Source organism: Python bivittatus, unplaced genomic scaffold, assembly GCF_059951505.1.
Source record: "Python bivittatus isolate LINGU-HERP-01145 unplaced genomic scaffold, Pbiv_v1 ctg000980_np1212, whole genome shotgun sequence".
Taxonomy (NCBI): Eukaryota; Metazoa; Chordata; class Lepidosauria; order Squamata; family Pythonidae; genus Python; species Python bivittatus.
In genome coordinates, this window is record NW_028277125.1 from 11,764,081 (window position 1) to 11,785,730 (window position 21,650).

Below are 21,650 nucleotides of genomic sequence, written 5' to 3' on the forward strand. Positions count from 1 at the left end.
CAGGTTTCTGATACAAGTCCTGTTCCTTCCTCCCTCCTCCATGGCTAACGTAAGATGTTTTTAAAAGGATAATATTTAGATTCTGTTTTCCATGCCAGCAACTCAGCAAGTACTGAAAAATGATACTATAACACATAGCCATTTTATGCCTTGGCAGAATGAATTTCCTTGACAGATTTAAAAATGACAATTTTCTTTAACTTGTGTTGCGAGATAATCTTTTTAATTAATCTCTACCAGGGAAATTTTCCTTACTGTAGACAAGGGGAAAAAACAAGGAAACAACAGCTTTAAAATAATGGGCAAGCAGGCAGAAACAAATACGATCCATGTCACGCTTATCCGTTATGGTTGTAAAGAGATGGAAGATATCATGCTGTAATACAGAGACAAGAAATGAACTTGGAAGATTGTGCTAGGAAAGGAGCTACTCTAGCACTGTGTGAGATTAGGACACACACACTACATAATATAACCTATCCGAATGTTCACATAGATTTTTATTGCAGAACAATTTATTCCCTTTGACAGCGTGAATCGTAGTCCACTGTAATGTTGTCATTTTTTATTACTAACCATCTAACATCATGCCTGCTTCTGTCCGCTTTCTCATAAACAGGATTATTTAAACAGACTCAAGTTATGCTCAGTTATTTTTCAATTAGCAAAAACCATTACCCCAAGCATTAATTAAATGCTTCCTTGTATAGATGAGAAGAAATCTGTTTTTTATGTGTAGGCCTTCGCTTATATATTTTGCACTAAAAGTTAGACTGTAAGGAAGTAATTGGGTGCAGATATACCTTTCATGACCTATTTCGATGAGACAGACTGAATAACAACTGAACTGCTGTTCAGTGCCATGGTATCTAAAGCAAGCAACAACGCTCAGCCGTTCACCATCCTCACTTTGAATTGACTTCATTTCCCCTCTCTCCCTCCCTCCATTTATTTATTTAATCAATCAATCAATTTATATAGCCACCCATCTCAACAAGTGACTCTGGGTAGCGAACAATATTAAAAATAAAACTAAAACAATTATAATCATGATTACAAAAATTAAAACACATAGCAGCCGAAAAGTGGGGGGAGGGGGGAATCCTTAATCATCAACACAACCAGGAGATGGGACCCTTCACACATTTGGGGCCCCAAACAATATAACCAAGCTCATTGCAACATCATCAGATTTGCACAATTATTTGGATCATTATGCTAGTGAAGACAACCCAGCTATTTGCTTTTAATGGTACTTTCACAGGTTTTGGTACTGCTTTCTTAATTTTATAAACTACTATACTTCCCCAACCTGTCCCCAAAGGGCAGTTATCTACTGTTTTAGGAGACAGTAGACTTCTGGATATTTTATATTCAGGTACCTGGGGGGGGGGGGGAATTGGGAGAAGTTGAGATGTCTGCAATCAGTATGGCACCAAATGTTGGTTGATCAGTTGTGATAGGCTTAAAGGACTTTTGCTTTTTCTCAATAATCTACAGTATGTCAGAGTCAAGAACATTCCCCCATTAAAGCATACTATGTTAATTCTACTTGCAGGTTTCAGTCATCAACATGTGAGGTTCAATGTTTATACGTCATATAAACTTTGTCTTAACATTTGTAAATCCTTTCCAAAGTGCTCTCTGCAAAGAAAATCAAAGAGTGTTGATTTGCTCTTGTATGGAATAGTCTTCAGATTGCCAGATGGGGCTGCTTCATCCATCTGTTGCATTGACAGTTCCAGGAAAGATGGTTCCTGGATGGAGTACTTGAACAAGATAAGTAGCTTGCTGAGATCTGTATTGATTTATGTTTACTGCCTTGTACAGATGGTCTGCAAAAATTTTCAGACTCTTGTTCTTTTGGAGGAAAAGATAGGAAAATGAGAGACACTGGTGGCTATTCATTACACAGTGACCACTTGAAACAAGGCTTACACTTTTGAGTAATGCACAGATGTTCGGAGCTAGAATTAATAATTGTAGGGATAGATCAATCAGTATGCAATGTCCATATCTTTTTTCTAGGCCTATGTGAGTTGCTAGGTCTTAGCTTTGATGAGATGCTTTGCAGTATGGAAGCATACTGCATACTCATTTCTGTTGGTACCACACCATCTCCATCTCCTCCTCCCTGCCACCATCTCCTGTTTCGTGCTGTCATCTCTGCTGCCACCATCACTGCCTTCATGTCTTCCTTGCCATCATCTCTGCTACCACTCAGCCTGTCCTCATTCTTCTTGCTATATTTCTCAGTGTTGGCTGCCACCTTTACCACCATATCTCTTCTTCTCTTTGATAGCTGGCCAAAAATACAGAGCTGCAGCTTGCAGCTGCATCCATCTGCATAACTACAATCCCTATCTTTCTTGACATAGGATTTATTTGGAGTCCTCCAAAATCATGGCTTGGTGAGCTAGCCCTAAGCTGAGCCACAAATCCATGACTTTTATTCTAATCGGCATAGAAATGTCCCTCTGAATATTACTGAACAATGTTTTTGCACATATTTTGTGTCAAAGAGGACTATTATTTCTTTCAAAAAATGTTTTAGATATGCATTTATACTTTAAGCCTAGACATTAATAATGTGCAAAATACAATGAGTAATTAATTTCTGGCCCTCATACTTTTGCCTAAAAAAAAGTGAATGAAGCTTTATTCATTCTTTTTTTTCAGCATTTCCATACAGATGGACTCCCAGCAGTTAAAAAAAAAAAAAAAACTGAAATAAAATCCTTAAAACAGTTACAATCAGTAAACATAACCACACCCTAACCTGGTGTCCAAAATAAGCAACCATTCCAATTCTTAAAACCACCACTAGTTAAATACTCTGGAGAAAAGCTCCATGTTGTGACTACCTTCCTAAATATCAAAAGAGAGGGTACTAGCTGAATCTCTGGGTGTAAACAATTCCACAAGGATGAAGCAGAGACTAAGCAATATTATGCTCACGTTGATTCCTATTGGAATCTGAAAAGATCAAATTCCTTAAGCATTTCTACCTGGTTACAATAGTTCATTGATGAAACAATAAGATTTGGCAATGACATCTCATCCACAAGTTTTCTCCCACCCACTTTCTTTTTCTATCCTAATTGGTTGATCTCAGAGGAATTCCTCTGTCATAAATCAGACAAGAGGAAGAAGGAAATGCAGAGTAGTTGTGGTTGAGAAAATCCTTGGGTGTACAGGAGTATGGAGATAGTGTTGAAGAAAGAATGCAAGAACCATTCAATAAACAACAGCTCAGTCCTGGGAAAGAAGAAGGGCTGAGGGAAAAAAATCAAGATAAACCTGCCTTAAATCTGTTTGGTATAAGAAGGGCCAGAGGGATATTCTGGAAGGATTTCAAGATTCTGTTATTATACCCTATAACAGGAGAGTTCCACTGAGCCTTGCATTGTCTATTCCTGAGCCAACCTAACTTGATGGGCTGACATTGGTAGAATAAGAAATGGAAAGGTCATGTGGTTGCTTCAGCCATCATGGCAACATCTGTATGGGCTCTTTGCATTGCTCCAGAAGTAATCTCTATCTGTATGCTCCTGTTGTGTTCAATAGTGGAATGATAGTTTTTGGTTCAACTGCCATCTAGAACTGCAGGAATGGCAAACCTCTCCATTTCCGATGTTGTAGCTCTATAAAAGTTGTAAATGGGTCTTTTCCCCACTACTGGGAAGTCGTTTCTCACTTTACCTCCTAGCTCCTAGCCCACAACTTCTTTCTCTCCTATAGCCACACAGAGCATCAGTCTCTTGCTCCTTGTGCTTGTCTGTAGATATTCTAAAATTTCTCTTTTTCCCTTTTCCATCTAGCCACCATATCAGTGTGCAAATATGGTTAGGAGAAAGTACCAGCTGCAAAAATGTCAACGTGTTATCATTCCACCCCATCACAGTTTACAATAGACTTTTAAAAGCAGCAGAGTAATGGTGTCTTCACAACCAGAAAGTTTCCCCTGACAACAATCACTCAGAATTTTTTTGCAGATAAAAATGCACATGTATTAAAACATGTTTGGAGATTTATCAATTTATTTATTTATTTGTTAATTTGTTTGTTTCCCTTTTTGTTTGACGTGAGAAAGGTTTCTTGTTGATATGGGATTTGAGATAACTCAGGGATGGGACATTGATTGTAGGACTTTTTTGAAGTCTCCTATTGGTCATCTGGAGGTGAGCAGTAATTGACTTAGTTCACTGTGTGTCCTCAATATTTCAAGACTGGCAGAGATTAAAGTGATTGCAGGTTGGTTTCAATCTCCTTTGGAGAAATTAGGGACTGGAAACCATGAGGTGTGTCAATACCTTGCTGATTTCAAGGGGTCTGCTCTAAATCTGGATCCTTCTCAAATAATGTAGTGTTTTAATATACAATACCACATGCCTATTTATAACATATAAAATATTACACTATTTAATGAACAACTGGGGAGACATACAGCAGTGAAAGAGAGCTTTTCTAAATATCAGTCAGTTTTAGAAATTACAGAATATTTACTTGGCAATTGTTGTTTTAAAGCAGCTTTACCATAGAGTTGACTCATATTTACTACTGCATGTTCCTTCAGGGGTTTTACTAATTGAGTTTTTCCTATAAAACACACTTTTAATTTGGTTCTAACCTAGAAATAAATAAATGAATTAATGGCATAGGATATGTCTGAGATCGTAATATGCAATCTTATTAATTTCCCAAAACCAACTGTCTGCAAAGCCAGAGATGACTAAATGAGTAAGATGGATATGCCTAGCACCTGTTGCAGCTCATTTGTGAAACAACCTTCATTTATAAGTTCACTATTTATTTCAGCCTGAATGTAAAAAATAAACCCATTACATTAATGCCTTCAGGAAACCAATGTAACAAGCCTTAAATTCAAAGCAAGCAATAATTGTCTTGATCTACAAAATGAAGATAACTTGAATTCAGTAAAAAGTTACATTCAGTTACATTAATTAATAATCATAATGACCGTCCAATCAAGAAGGCTGTGGCTTATTCCTGTTGGTGGGTGGGGGAACATATTCAATGAAAAATCACTCTAAAGGCAACCACTATTTTGATGGTGCTGTTAAGTGTCCAGGCTTGTATGCTTGTAAAAAAAGAAAAAAACAAAAAAAGACAGATTTTTGCCATATTTTTATCCTACCTTTATTATTTTTATAAATAACTCAAGGTGGTAGACATACCTAATACTCCTTCCTCCTCCTATTTTCCCCACAACAACCACCCTGTGAGGTGAGTTGGTTTTTCATGGCTAAGGTGGAACCAGAACTCATTGTCTCCTGCTTTCTAGCCTGCGCCTTAACCACTAGACCAAACTGGGTCAGAATTGTTTTCTGACTGCTATCCTACATATACTTACAACATGATAGAGTTGCTTTCTCATTAAATATTTATGGGGTTCTGATATAATTAGACTTTAGGTGCTGTGAAATATTTTGTCAAATTTAGCACAGCTTTGTCCAATCCAGAATGGTGAAGGATTTGTTAAAGTGTATTTAGTATATTTTTGAAGATGAATCGTCTATGGTGAGATTTTATCCTGGCCACATTTTGACTGATGACATCTAATCTATTCTAGCATCAATAATGAATGGTCAAGGTAGTCCAACACCTTGAGACAGGTCCTTGGATTTCTTGAGAATTTATTAAGAGATCCCCAAAGGACAAGACATAGATTATCTTCACATCACATGAAAAATCTCTGTCATAGGTTAACACCCTACATGCACCACATTTCACTGTCCTCCCTAACCAGAATTTGAAACTATTTTTTTTTTTAAGCTAAATGGTAGCTTCTATAAGTTCTCACCAGGCATGTGGCCTCACATAATTCTGAGTCTGAAGCTCTGTTAATCTATTTCTGAAGTTCAGCAATCATAATCCTGGACACATTCATTCAGAGTATACTTTGTCCTTTGTAACCATTCATCTTAGAATCTATATGGCTGAAATAAAAATAACCCAACCTGAAAGTTCAGCATTCAGATCAGCTATATTACAACTGATTGATTGATTCATTGATTGATTGCAGTTTCTTTTAACATAGCAGTTAAAGGCTGTTTTGAAACTGCTGTTAAGTGAGCTTTCATCCTTCATGGATGGGACAGGTAACTATTTTCAGTCTGGAGGGCACATTTTATTACATATTATTATTTCTGGCCTCTCAGAAGAATGGAAAGATGGTGACACCTTCAGACTCAACAGGATAGAAATCTTTAGCCTATATTTAATCCAGGAGGGGATCTTCTAAATGATAAAACAGGGTCAACATACCTATTTCAGGATTTAATCCATGGGGGGATAAAAATTATACCTCTTGAAAGATCATTATTTTGCCACCAAACTTTGACAGCATGATCCCTGGAGATCTGGGTGTTATAAACATGGCTATCGATTGCCCACTCCTGCTTTAGGGCAAAGGTCAAGAATCTACACTTTAGACTACAAGACCCAAATTCAAAGGTGGCCCATATTAGCAACCTCCATTCCCACAATTATGCTATGAACATGACTATACTAACTTGCACATGGTCACATATGTTCAAGCTGACATTCTATATACTCCTTCTATGGTTCTATGTGCCCATTGGTGCAATTTTTAGGAAAACAAAGAAAGTGAAATACTAAAATTATCTGGAAAACTCTCACATAATAACATGCATTAATTTAGATTTTTCAAACATTCTGGCCAATATCAGAGATCTAACTCTACTGAAGATGTTATAGTCTGAATAATTATATATATAATTATATATATAATTATCTTTGATACAATTTTACATTCCCACCTCCATACTCATATTTTTAGCACAGAGTGACTTATATTTTTCCTCAGTCTGCCACCTAAACTAAAGAAAATATGAAAAACTCCACATTTCAATATGGCTAAACAATCCTTCATTCTTTTTCTTTTCTTAAAAACATTGTTCATTGATATTTCAGGAGTTGATTTTCAGCTCTTTTATTAAAAAAAAAAATCTATTTATCAAGGTCAAATGGAGACATTTCTCATTTGCAATTCATTTACTGAACAGTTGCTTGGCTTTTACAAGTCTATTCACCTTCCTGGTTAATAGAAAAATCTGTACTTACTGTGACAACCTCTATATCATGCTCATTGCTATGGTAGCATGTTGCAAATACAAGCCAGGCTGCTGTAAGTTTAATTTTAGGAGCATTAGTGCATTGTTTATTCAGCCCCAGAGTAGGCATACAAGTCCCAGTATACTCACATATCTTGAGAATAGGTTTGCTAGCTTTTGAGGCATCACCAATCCAGCAAGTTTCTGAGGTGGTTGGAGAAGGCCTTTCAACATTTGCAGAAGATAGGAGAGCATCAGAAGTTCAGGGGATGAGGTAGACAGAGAAGCACTAAAGCTACATCTGTACTTACCTCTTGCTTGGTTATCAGGATAGGCTGGCAGCTGCTTCTGGAGGCAGAAACAGATGACATTGCTCTCTGCAGCTCCTCCTCTTGCCCCAAAAACTGCCTCCGTGTGTTTTTCTCCTGCACTTTTTAACTAGCATTTTCCCCTTTTAAGTCGCCTTGAGTGCTGAGGTCCAATTTGGTTTATGTTCATGGGGTGAAGAATAACCTTGGCTATCCATTGGTGCAAAAAATAGTAGGAACATCCCTCACACATATTCATTTTTACTTCCCCAAGTAGCTGCTTTTTGCTTGTTGGCAAACCTGATACATCCTTATTACAAAGCATGTTCTGTGGGTCTGTATAGTTTGGCTTGGGTTTTTTCTTGAAAGTTCTCCAATCTATTGCAACTAGGGAGACACTCATCAACAGTCCCTGGGGCACTTTTAAGGTCTTTGTACCATCACCCTTCTGTAAAAATAAATACATAAATACATAAAGTGTTTTTTTAAGAACACTATTAACAGCAACAACAATAATTTTTTATTGATGAGTTGTCTGACCATATCAAAAAGCTATAAAACACTAAAACAAGGAACCAAACACTTCTCTGCTTTGCCAGTCCATGCGCACAGGCTTCCAGATCAATCATTTACCCCCTCCCACCATAGAAAAACTGCCAAGGCTCATGTTATTATTCATTCATTCATTCATTCATTCATTCATTCATTCATTCATTCATTCATTCATATGGCCACCCAATTCATCAATGCAACTCTGGGTAGCTAGCAGGAATTAAAACACAATATAAATTCAATGTGTAAACGTGCATGTGTGTGTGTGTATAGGTTTTGGTCCCTATGTACATGTGTGTGTGTGTGTGTGTGTATGTGTGCAGACACCAAGATGTTTTTTCTTCTCTCTTCATTTGAAATAAAAGAACAACCTTTCATATTTGTTGGAGAAGATCCACAATTTTCCCCCAGGTCAGTGGGTTGGGGAGGAAAGTGGGATGGGGACCAGATGGTGTGATAGTATGGGGGAAGGAGTAATGGACAGCCATGGTCCTTGCTCCTTTCCTTTCCTTTCCTTTCCTTTCCTTTCCTTTCCTTTCCTTTCCTTTCCTTTCCTTTCCTTTCCTTTCCTTTCCTTTCCTTTCCTTTCCTTTCCTTTCCTTTCCTTTCCTTTCCTTTCCTGGCTAAAACAGAGCCAACCCCTTGCTCATGTGCTCTTGTCTACAAGATTGAACCATTTCACAGGGTCTAGAATGATAAGTGGGAAATCAGCTCCATGGATTCAAACTGCAGAGAGCAGCACTGAAACAGTTGTAATGCACATTTTCAAGTTTTGAACATGAAAATTAGGGTTCCACTATTTCAGTGATTTTTTTTTCTAAATAAGAATAATAAAGGTTGAGAAACACTGCTCTAAGTCAATCATTACACCAAGTGTACAAGTGGAAGTTCTAGTCTCCCTCATAGCCAAAAGAGGACTGAGGGGTGGGCGAAGAGGTCAGACAACAAACTAAAAGGGATGGTTCTATAGGAAACTGGCAGAACCATTTGGAGCCACAAGATGGCCATCATGGAGCAGAGCATTTCAGGTTGCCTCCCTGATGTGCATCAATGCACCATTTATTGACTGCACAAACTGACTTGAGGTGAGATATTAAGGAAATCGCCACTACCAGAATGTAGCACTTTAGGTAATCTCAGCTGTGGGAGGACACTGGGATACAGATGGAGGCATGTGGACATGTGCTGTGTGAATTGGCCTTAGACTTTACAATTACAGCCTTCGTTGTAGCTATACACATTTTTGTTAAGTGCTGAAGCTCCAATAGTCATCATATTTCCTTCTATCTCACCCAGTTTCCAGAGGTCCAGGGAAAACAATCTGATTTTCAAAGGAAAGAGCCACTTCATCCTATGTATTTCTACTCAGAAATAGGTCAATTAAATTCAATATGATCCCCAAGAAAGTGTGTTTATAATTTCAGCATTAGGTTCTTAATTAAGGAATCATAGAATCATGGAGTTCAAAGGGGCTATTGGGCCATTGAGTCCAACTCCCTTCTTAGTGCCAGAAATCAAATTAAAGCCTCCCTAATGCTTTAATAAGATGGCTGCCCAACCTCTCTTTGAAAATATCCAGTGAAGGGGAACCCATCACCTCTCTGCGTAATTGGTTGAACGGCTCACTATTAAATCAGAATCAGCTTTCTTATAACTTAAATCCATTATTCTGCATCCTGCGCTCTAGAAAGATAGAGAACAGATTTTGACATATTTCTATGTGGAATTCTTTCTGGCATTTTTTTCCGAAGGGTAAGTTTTCCCACTTTCTTCTATTTTTTCTTACGGGACTTAATTTCTAGTTCTTCCTTGTTGCCCTTTTCTGCTCCTGTCCTTGTTTCTCTAACTTTTTTCTTAAAATTGAAAGCAATCCATTTGATGAAAAACCATTGATGAGTATCTCTGAGTATGATTTTTGAGCCAGACATATTTCCAAGTCATTTAATCCATAGTTAACTAGCTTACAAAATGTGCAGTTATCAGATGATCTGCTGAAATTAAGATATCAGGACTGTAGTATTCCTACAAACTTCTAAGGAAGTTACCTAATTGGAAAAAAAATGGATAAGGTTAGTCTGGCAATATTTATTCTTGCCAAATCCATATGGTGATAATTACCTTGTTTTCAAAGTGATTCTAAATCAATAACTTTATTATCTTCTCATATATCAGTGTCAGAACAAATGGTCTATAATTCACCAGCTCCTCCTTTTTCTTCTTTTTTGAAGATAGAGACAACTTTTATCTTTTCTAGTTCATTTCTTCTCTAAGATTTCTCAGATTTAGTACGTAAATATCTGGTCATACCATAAACATATCTCTTCAATATTCTAGGATGAATAAATAGGTATTCCCTGCTATATCGCTATCAGTCATAAGCATCAGTCCTCTCTCTATATTCACCTGTCCCCAATTGTCTTATGGAACAACACAATCTCTGTTGTTTTGATAGAATCACAGGGGTTTTTTTTTCCTAAGGTACAGTCATTTAAAAAGGGCTGTTCTAAGCCGGATCTATGCAATCCTAATGAGAATATTATGCAGATCTGTATCAGTAATTAAATGAAGAAAAGTGATAGGTTTTTTTTTTAATGAACAAACATATTGTAACACAAAGAATTTGTTCTGTTTTTGTACTATAAGTTCTCACATGATTTTTCTTCCTTCATGGAGTTCTTCATCTTCAGAAGAATCATGATATGTAAACCTAAGAAAACGAAGTATGTACTCTCACACACAAAATGCACAGGTGTGTTGTAGTGTCAACATTGCAGAATCAAACTAGGAACTGAATAGTTATGATTTTTCATTGTTGGTTTCCCCTGCTATGGAATTCTACATATCAATATTCCCTTTTTTAGATCTGTTTTCTTAAAATCCAAGGTATTCCCTGCTATATCGCTATCAGTCATAAACATCAGTCCTCTCTCTATATTCACCTGTCCCCAATTGTCTTATCGAACAACACAATCTCTGTTGTTTTGACAGAATCACAGGGTTTTTTTTCCTAAGGTACAGTCATTTAAAAAGGGCTGTATGTTTGACTACTCACATATCTAGTTTCTTTAAAGTCTAGAAGACTGTCATGACATGGTCATGATCTTCCTCCAAAGTTCCTTCTGCTTCCACTTTGTTGACTAACTTGCTGCCTTGTAGTGTCAGTTTGATGCAACAGTTAAGGTGTTGGATGAGGATCAAGTTCAGGTCCACCATCAGCCCTGGAAATTCACTGGGTGACTTTAGGTCAATCACTGAGAAAACATCAAAAAGGAAGAAGGGCAGGATATATATGTATAGATTTATTTTACAGAAATAAAAAAAATAAATCCACTTGTACCTCCTCCTAATCCCTAAAAGAGAAGGCTTTCAGCAAAACGTAGAACTCTGAGTTAAATATCAAGATATTATGAGAACAGGTTAATAATTCTACCGATTTAGTTTTTAGTTTTAGACATAAATGGATAGACTTTAAAAAGTCTCTGCTAATCTGAATTTTTGCCTGTCTAAACGTCTTCATGTCTAACTTCATTTTTTAAAAATGTATCCTGCGTTTATCATGTGTCCTTATGTTTTAAACCCCTCTGGTGTATTTTTAACTAGCCATTTTTCTTTCCCATTGTTACATACTTGCTCTGTCATTTTACTCTGCACATCCCAAGGCCATTCTTTTTAAGTATTTTCAGTGCTAAAATGCTGGTATGGTGTGGTGAATTGTACTATGTTAATAGTTAAATTAGAATAATTATTTCTAAATGTCCCTCTCTCTCTACTTAAAATAGCATATGCTAATTTTGTACAAGTGTTATCCTATTCTGGGGTGATATATCTGGATATTTTTGGCAAAGAATAAGTCTTTATGTCAGCCTGGTTTGTTCCAGCAATCACATTAACATGGAGCCAACACATGTCATATGATGTAATACAATAGATTAACATGGAATGATCAGGGAATCATTCTCTTGTCTAAGGTTGTACGTACAGGTTTTATCATGCTAAAGTGTAATTAGTAACAAGAAGGGTCCTTCAGGGTTTGATTCTGAGCCCTTTCTTCATTAATGGCTTGGTTGAAAAAGTGGAGGGAATGATTATTAAATTTGCAGGATGCCTCAGATCTGGTTGTGATATTAAAAAGACAGAAATAAAGTCCCAAACCACTTTAATAAGTTAGAAAAAGAGCAAAAGAAAACAGAATGAAATTGAGCAGAGATTTATTTATTTATTTATTTATTTATTTAAGATACTTATACTTTTAAACTATTTATATGGCCATCTATCTACCATAGATACCCTGGATAGTGAACAGATTTTTTTTAAAAATCATAATTTGTTAAAAAAAACAACAAAAAGCATTTGAGGCCCCTAAAGAAGCTCATAGACAACAGATAGACCTGCAACCACATCTAAGTACCATTAGCACCCTGGTCCCAGGGCCTGGGGAAGGCCAGGTCTTCATGTTCTTTTGGAAGGCCAGCATGGTTGGAGTCATCTGTTCCACAAGACAGGCACCATGACAAAAAAGCACTCTTCTTAGGATGCATCAAGTGAAATTGCTTCACTGATGGGACCTGGAGCATGCCCACTCCGCCTAATCTTTTGGGATGGGCAGAAACCATCATGGAGAGGTGGTCCCACAAGTAACCTGGCCCCATGCCATGTAGGGCTTTAACAGTGACAACCAGCACCTTGAATTGCATCCAGAATCTACTGAGAGCCTGTGCAGCTCACAGAGCAGTGATGTTACATAGTCATACAGTGGGGTACCCAATACTGCCTGTATCCCTGAGTTCTGGACCAGCTGAAATTTCCAAATGCACTTCAAGGGCAGGCCCACGTATACACATTGCAATAGTTCAGACAGGAGGTGAGCAAGGCATGAGTAACTTTATTCACCAGGAATGGGCAACTGGCACACAAGATGTGATTCTGCAAAGACCCTCCTGCCCACAGCTGCTACCTGCTCCCCAAGCATAAGGGGAGCCATAAGTCCAGGAGAACCTCCAGACTGTTCACCAACTCTGCCTGGGGAAATATTGCCCCATTCAGAACCAATAATGGAAGATACTTAGATTTGGGGGATCCTAAAACCTACAGCCACCCATATGCAAAGTAATGCACTAAAGACAAAGAAAACAAAGATACATATATAGAATGAAAAGTTCTTGGCAGGCATTGGTACTTGTGAAAAAGAATTGGTATATTAGTTGTTGCAACTTGAATATGACACTGCAGTGTGTCAGGGCTGCTAAAAAGGCCAATGTAATTTGAGGCAGTATCAGGAGAAGCACCATTTCCAATCACAGAAAATAGTACTTATTTTGCATTGATCACATCCAGTTTTGAGTCCTGGGTCTCATTTTGGAGACCACAGTTTAAGAAGATTCAGAGAAACTGCAACAAATGCAGAGTAAAATAACAAGGATTATCAGAGGACTGGGAAAAGGTTTACAAGGAGAGACTTTGGGAACTGGATGTGTATATACTTGAAAAATTATCCCGATGATAAATATACCAGCATTTTTCAGGTAACTGAAAGGGTGTTACAGAAAAGAATTATCAATACCTCTTCTTTACTGTCTACCAGACTAGAGGGCATGGATTAATGGCCTTAAATTACAGGAAAGCAGATTCTGGATAAATGCTGGGACAGATTTCCTAACAGACTGCCTTGATAGTGGAATCAATTACTAAAGGAGGTGGTGGCTTCCATTTTGCTGGATGTGTTCAAACAATAGATGACATGGATAATTTAATTTGGATTCCTCCAGTGAGCAAGGGAGGTGGGGTTGGACTTGATGACCTAATTAGCTGTACTGATCACTAAGATCAGGACAACATAAGAAGATAAGAAAAGCCCTACTTAATCAGGCCAAAATCTGTACCTGATTAGTACAGCTTTTTTTCTTCTTCTTTTTCTTCAAAAGCCAAATCCCTTCTTAAAGGTCTACAAGTTTTTGGCAATCATTAGGGCACTTGCTCTTGAGTTGCTGATGGATGGTGACAAGTAACAGGGAGTTTTCTATGTTGTGGAATTCCTCTCTTGGATAGAATAATATCAAGCCATTCCTTTGGTGAGTTTCAAATGGCTGAAATGTGTGTGTGTGTGTGTGTGTGAGTGAGTGAGAGACTGTGTGTCTGTATAAGGAACAAGTTTTGAAGAACAAACTTTAGATTTCTCCTCCCAACATTTAGCCCTTTTTTTATTGCTCTATATTCACTGTCATTTTATTATTCATTGGGTTGTCTCCATACTGCATTGTTTTCATATTTGTATACTTCTATTTTCTAATTAGCGAGAAATGCTATTTTAAATATACAATGGTATTACATCAATTAAATGTTCCAAACTGAGGAATTTGACTTAGGAATTTTATATTAGGGAGTCTTCAACAAACTTGTACCCTAGCTGAAAAGTGCAGGCAATCATTCTTCCCCAAAAGAATTGGGGACTGTAAGAATTAAATGTACATGCACGCATACACACACACTTGAAATGTTCCACTGCTATGGAAATCAAGGCCACTTTAGCAGCCAAGAAAAGGGGAGAAGAAGATGATAATGTGCGATATACCCAGCTGCTGGCTGCATTTTTTTCATTAAGGGGAGATGAAGGTGGAAAGTTGAATCATTATGAAAGGAGAAAGTGATAAATTTCATTATTTGATCAACTAGGAGTCTACTGGTGGATGCTTTATGAAATTTATTATCAGGAATAGGTAAGGTAATGAGGCTGGAACAAAATTCCCCAAAATGGACCAAATCCTTTATGATTGTAATATGCAGCCAAATGCACACCAACAGGATAAGTCAACAGGATAAGGCAAGCACAAAAACTCCCATACTGACTCAGAGATGAAAGAAAATGCTTGCTTTGGCAAAGAGATGACAGATCATTCCCTGGCATACTCTTAGAAGAAAATTCAGTGTATTTTAACAGAAGAATACATGCTGCACAGAGAGTGTAAGTCAGAATGCCCAGTCTGGTTCTGTTCCAAAGGTATTCTGGGAACGTATGTCAGAACTGCTCCATGGATGAACCCAAAGCCATTTCATTGCCAGTAACCTTGTTCAGGGAGGTTTTGCCATGCAATCTTGGTATATTATGCCTTTGGGTTAATCTGTTGCAGGGGATTCTTCTTGTCTCGGGGATACAATACAAGAAACTCTAGAGCTGCAGAGGTACCCACAGATGAACACAGGAGAGGTGACAAGATGAGACATAGAGGTGTTGTGATATGGTAGTTTTTTGCTGATGGTTAGTGGGGCATCTGACCCCTTGGTGACCCATGTGTGGCCACAGGTTCAAGTTGTGGACCTATGACTGAATCCTTCCAGACCACCATGTGGAATCTGGACTGAGGCTTGTAGGAAAGAGAGAGAGAAAATGAGATCCATCAGTCTGTGATCAACTTTTCCATCTTTCTCATTTAGTTATGAGTTGGTCTCAGAAGTGGGGGAATTTAAATGTCACTAGTTCAGAACTCTGCTCCTTTATGATCTGAACTTCATAATTAACTTTGGCCTCAGGTCTTTTCAGTATTTGTTCCTCACACACAGACACATCCCATTCCATGTAAACTTAATAAAAGTGGGGGAAATTATGATGGGATTTGCTTCCTGGCGATCTCCAGACTGACTGTTGGTATTTACTCTTTTGCTGAACTTTTACTGCTAGCAGAAGCAGACCTCCACATACATTGGACTACAATTCCCATTATTCGAGCCAACATGATCATGATACCAGGTTTTAACAAATTATTCAAAAGCACTGTTTATTGTGAATTTGAGAGCACTTCAACCTGAGGGTTTTTTACCCGTTTAAATACACCATTATAACAGAGAAAGCACACTTATGCAATTTAGTTTGGAGTCAAATATAGAAGTTATATATATATAAAAAAAGCATTTGGTCATAAAGACTAAATGAAGTGAGGGAAAAAGGTTGCTGAAGAAACTGACAGTTAATGTGATAGACAGCACTTTATAATTCTTTGCCTACAATTGATGTTACCATATCAGTGAAGTCAGAGTCAGCAGTGGACATAAAATTTAGGGTGTCTAAGTCATAAATTTAATATGGGCAGACTTCCAGAAAGATAAGAAAATTGTAAAAGAACACACCGCAGAGATATTCTGAGTACTTGAAATATTATTATATCTATATAAAAATATCTTTGGATGTACACACTGATAATGTACACACTGATAATAACACTGATGTTATCTCAGATTTATCTACTGATAAATATTTGTCAAACATGTGACATGAATTCAGTAAACTTTTTAGAGTAGAAAAGAGAAAAATGCGAAGTAGCTATCCAAAAATGGACAACAAAATTCCTTTTACATTCCTGTGGTTCATATGGATCTAATAAACAAACACATTTTGTTTTAAAAAATGCTGATTCTATTTAAGGCTGTGTGAACCTGAAATAAATCTGCATTTTAGTAAAAAGAAAGATACTTTTTGCCTCAGAATTATTTAAAGACTAAACACTGCATGTGCCAGATCCCAGGAATACATGTATCTTAAGGAAAAGGTGAGTTATAAAGAGATAGTTAACTTGAGGTCTTTCAGTTTTCCCTTTCGTGTGGAGTGAAAATGAAGAGATTTTTCTTGCTGTAGGGTCTGTGAAAGCACAGGATGGGCAATACATGTTGCTCCTTGTTTTCATTATTTCAGATCAGCAGATATGAAGGCAATCATGGATTGGCCTCCAAGGATATTTTAAGGGTTTGGGTAAAAAATGGTAGAGCAGAACTGCCAATAGTTTTTATAATATTTTATTAATTTACCTTCCTGGGAAGTAGAAACATTTTACAAGAAATGTTGGGGGAGGGAAGGGAGGGAGGGAGGAGATAGGTGGGTGAGAGGAAGGAAGGAAGGAAGGAAGGAAGGAAGGAAGGAAGGAAGGAAGGAAGGAAGGAAGGAAGGAAGGAAGGAAGGAAGGAAGGAAGGTAGGTTCTTACCTAGATTTTTCTGAATGGTTTTAGAAAATCTGAGAACTCTTGCGAAGCACTGGAAATGGTAGAACCTGCAATGTCTCCATCTCATTCAAAATTAACTATGATGAAAAGTTTAGCCTCAACTTTTGTAAGAATAATTTTCTAGCACCAGAGGTGTGTGTGTGTGTGTGTGTGTGTGTGTGTGTATGGGGGGGTTGGGGGGAGGCAGGGAATCTCAGTTCTACATTCCTGTAGCTTTAGTACCTCATCTACTGTATGTGTGTATGTTTGTTTCTTACAAATGAGGTCTGATGGAATAGTCCATGAGTTTCACCTACCTTAGCTTGATGCAGATCAGCCTTAAATTAATAGTTTGGTTCACTGAGCCAGTGAAGGCCCAGTGAAAAATCCTAAATCCCAATTTTTGGCCTTAATTCATTATCACATCAGGTTCTAGGAACAGAATTTTTGTCTATTAAGTAGATACAACTCAAAGTATGGCAAATACATTACCTTTACGTTAAGTAAAGCATTCTGCTCAGCCAAGCAGGAATCACACAGTCAAGCAATGAATAGATGGGACTATATCATGTCACCAAGTCCAATCCAAACAACAGTTCACTTCCTTCCCATACTCTGAATGAGTGAAAATGTTGCTTTCTTTCTCATTATGTTGTTTTAAAAAATCTCACCCAACCAGAGACCAGTGATCTTTGAAGTACTGGGGAGAGAGGAATGCCAATCTCCTACTGCACAGTTGCAGCTCAACCCTAAAATGGGGTGGGGGGGAACACTATAGCATAACACATAATTAATCCTAGCACAGAGACAATTGCTACTTGGACACCAATGCCGTTCTTTCATCACCTCAGTAATCAAGCTCACTCTGTGAACCTGGATTTTTACCTTGATTAGACTAATAATCAAATTTTCTAGCTACCCCCCTGCCCCCCAGCCTGGTCCTTGCTCTACCAAGCGATGTTTTACCATTAAAGCTGGCTATAACGCTAACCTTTGAAGAAGGGTGAAGAATAATCAGTACATTTAAAGTACTTAGAATATCCGTCCTTTTTCTCAAGAGCCAATGTACCTGCCGTTAACTGATGCTATTTTATTTCTGCTGCATTTTGCTTTGAATGGAATGAGCCAGCACAGTGTAAGAGTTAAGATGCTGGACTGAGGCCCAAGCCATTAGATTCAAATCACCATTAGCCATAAGAGAATGACATGAGGTCAGTCTTATTCTCTACATTTAATCTACCTCACTGGTTTGTTGTGAAGATAAATAGGATAATCTATATCCCTGACCTCATTGGAGGAAGGATGGAATGAAAATATGAACTAACATCATTATTATCAACAAGTGATAAGGGGCCTTTTAGAATTAGTGTTATAATTTGGGAATAAGAAGTACCAATTATTTTGAATGTGAAAGATCCTTGATTTAAACATTTACTTGAAAATTAAGTAGATATAGCACGGGGTAATGAAGTCTTATCTCAGGCATGACATTCTTGCATAAAGTAGATCACCATATTTGGGCTGCATAAATCCAGATAACCAATAAATGGCAGCAAGTGATACAGAAAATGTTTAATTTTTTGCTGCCATTTAGTGCCATTTCAGATGTTTACAGTTCAGGTACAGTAGGTCTACATCATCAGTATTAGAATGTAATTTGGGATTTATGCTGAAAACAACTGATTTGTAAAATTAACACTGATTAAGATCAAATATATGTGAGTTACACCAAGATGTTTCTTCCTTGGGTCCCCCCCCCCTCCTGTCATACAAAGTGCACGGAGAATCTCATTAAAGCTAAATCTATCCAAAAGATGACCTCTAAATCATTAAGGCACTAAAAACAATGAAATATTGAGAGGTATCTGACCTGAAAGGATTTCACAGACCAAGAGAAACACAACAATGCTGTCATTTCAGGCACAATTTCCAAAGGGTGAAGAGTTCACTTTTATAAACCAATTATAGATATTTCAGAAGTGAAGAGATGACAGACATTTTTGTATTACGGTATAAATAGTACACTATAGTATAAAACTATTTAGAACATAGTAATAGAAAAATGGATCGTCATGGAATGTGATTAGTGGGACCAAGAATGGAAGAATTTTTGCCCGTACAGCAGAAATGTTCAAAATATATGGCAATAACCATGACCATCTTCCATTTTACTAAGCTTCATACTACATCCATTTAAAAAACCAGAAATGGTCTGCATAAAGCTAAATCCTATCTAGATCTCAGTATTTACCTTTCCCTAGATACCTATCAGTGAAAAATAACATATAATGCAAACATGGCATTTGTAACTTCCACTTCTTTGGGGAAGTTCAGGCTTGTTCGTGGTTGCAGGGAGGAATGAAACCAAGTATAAATTACTGTTCTGGAGCTTTCTCTAACTGTGCTCCCAGGATACCCAATGCAACAAGGTCAGGGAATTCTCTGAGTTCTTCCAGAGAATTCTGAGAATTGAAGTCCTTCCATTTGGTGGTATCCAAGTTGAGGAAGACTTCCATACTGTTAAAGAAAGAAAAGATACAATTTTCTGTTTAGCTAAACAGGTCAGATATAAAAGATTCAGATCAGGTGTATTTCATATAATACTCTGCTTTTAAAGAATTGTGCAAGTTTTTACATTAACTCTTTCAGGAAGTCAGCAAAATATGCAGGTAGAGAGTAGTAGAGGAGTTGGCATTATTAGTTTCAAGTTTAGGTCAAAGAACTATGAGACAAAAGCATGTTAAGGTATTTTATGATCATAAACATTACCTTTTCATTGGACATTGTGCATAATTGGGATCATTTTGTCTGAAATTTGTATATGTATTAAAAACAGTTATACTAAAACTTGAAATTTATTCATATGCAATTTTCATGGTGGGATACCCTGTCCCTGTGAAATGACCCATTTATATTTAATAAATAATTATTTTTTAAAAGACCTAGTGACCTTACATTGTAAGTGTATATATTACATGCTTACACTCATAGCATCATATACAAAGACTTTTTCTGCTGCAGCTGGAAACTACACACAAAAACATACTGTACATATCAGCACACAGCAAGACGAAAGGCCACTGGGTTTTCTTTGGGAAATGAGATGTGGAGATATCTGGATATTTCAGGGTCAAAATTAATACTATCTTCTTAGTATTTTTTTTTAATTAAAGTGCCTGATTCATATAAACACTGTAAATATCAACAAAGGCACCCACTACAGATTACAACGACATCCCACCCATCCTGGTTGGTGGGTGTAGAAAGCAGAGGGAATGGCCTTGAAGGACAGGAAGAAGAGATGCTACCAAGGCAATGGTCAGATAAGAGACTTCTGAGTCTGGGTCAAGAGAGTAACTTGAGAAAACGTCTCAGACGAGCCCCTCCCTAGTTCATATACGAAGAAAAAATGAGGGAGAGGAAAGCACATTCAAACTTGCAAGAATCTTTCCTAGAGCGGTTACAATAAAAATAGTATTCATCTATAGAGCATTCGTTTTTAAGTCTAGTCTGTCTTGTTGGGCCAACATTGGGTTTCTTTTTCTTTTTTTTTATCCTGACTTTTGTGGTAAATTGGGCATGATTTTTCTTGATCCTGAATTTTGTTTATGTGGCTTACTGGTTGTTCAGTGTTATTATTGTTTGGTTTTAACTTTTTGTATGCCATTGCTATAAAATGGGCAGGCATACAAAGTGTAAGTATGTATACATAAATAAATAAATGAAATAATAATAACAATAATAATGTATTAAACTGGTATGCTGCCTGACTCTCAACGAATCTGGGTAGCTCACAGCAATCAAACAAAGGAATTACAATCAGATCAATAAAACATAAAAGATAAAAATAAAAGACAGTAAGCTTGATGAAGTGAGAGTCCCTTGTGAAAGGCCTGGGTGAAGACCCAGATCTTCATGATTCTTCTAAATGATTGCAAAGTGGGGGTCATCTGGATCTCGGGGGGAGCCTTGTTCTAGAGGGCAGGCACTGCTATAGAGAAGGCACACTTCCAGAGTCCTGATAGATAAAATTATTTAATTATGGTAGTATAATGCATTTGATGCAAATTTGTGTCATTTATATGATTATGCCATGATGGACGTGACATCACTTGTCCCCGCCTATCCCTTCTGTGGACACCCATGAAAATTAAAGTTAGAAGAAACAACTCAAATAAAAAATGCTGACGGGGGGCAGGGGACAGAAACTTATCAATGGATTCTCAAGAATTCTCATTCTACATGAGCCAAGCTGAGCATTTGATTGAAGTTTGACTCAGTTTGTAAATGGACACGTTTCTGCCCAGTTTTCCTTCTTTAATCCCTGTGTCCTGTTTTTAGATCAGAAGCGGACAGTCCTTTAGAGTTACGGGGTTGCACGGGTCATTCATTTTATTTAAATGTGCTTCTAAGGCTGTAGTGGGCATGGCAAAAGCCAGCAGCATGTTCAGAAATGTGGCCCAAGATCAAATGTGCTGAGAACATTTGATCTTGCAAGCCAATGAGAAAAGTATGTTTTATGAGCCACCCAAACATAGGGACTCCTAGGAACCATATGTAAGCTCTTCTGAACTTTTACAACATGAGATATATGTTTAATTCATTCCTTTGTACCTCACCTTCATCAAAAGGCATAAATGAGATTGCACAAATTCTTATGGCTTCTTGACTGAGGTAGTAGCCATATCACTAGACCTGCTTAGATCTGGAGCTTGTATTATATTCACAG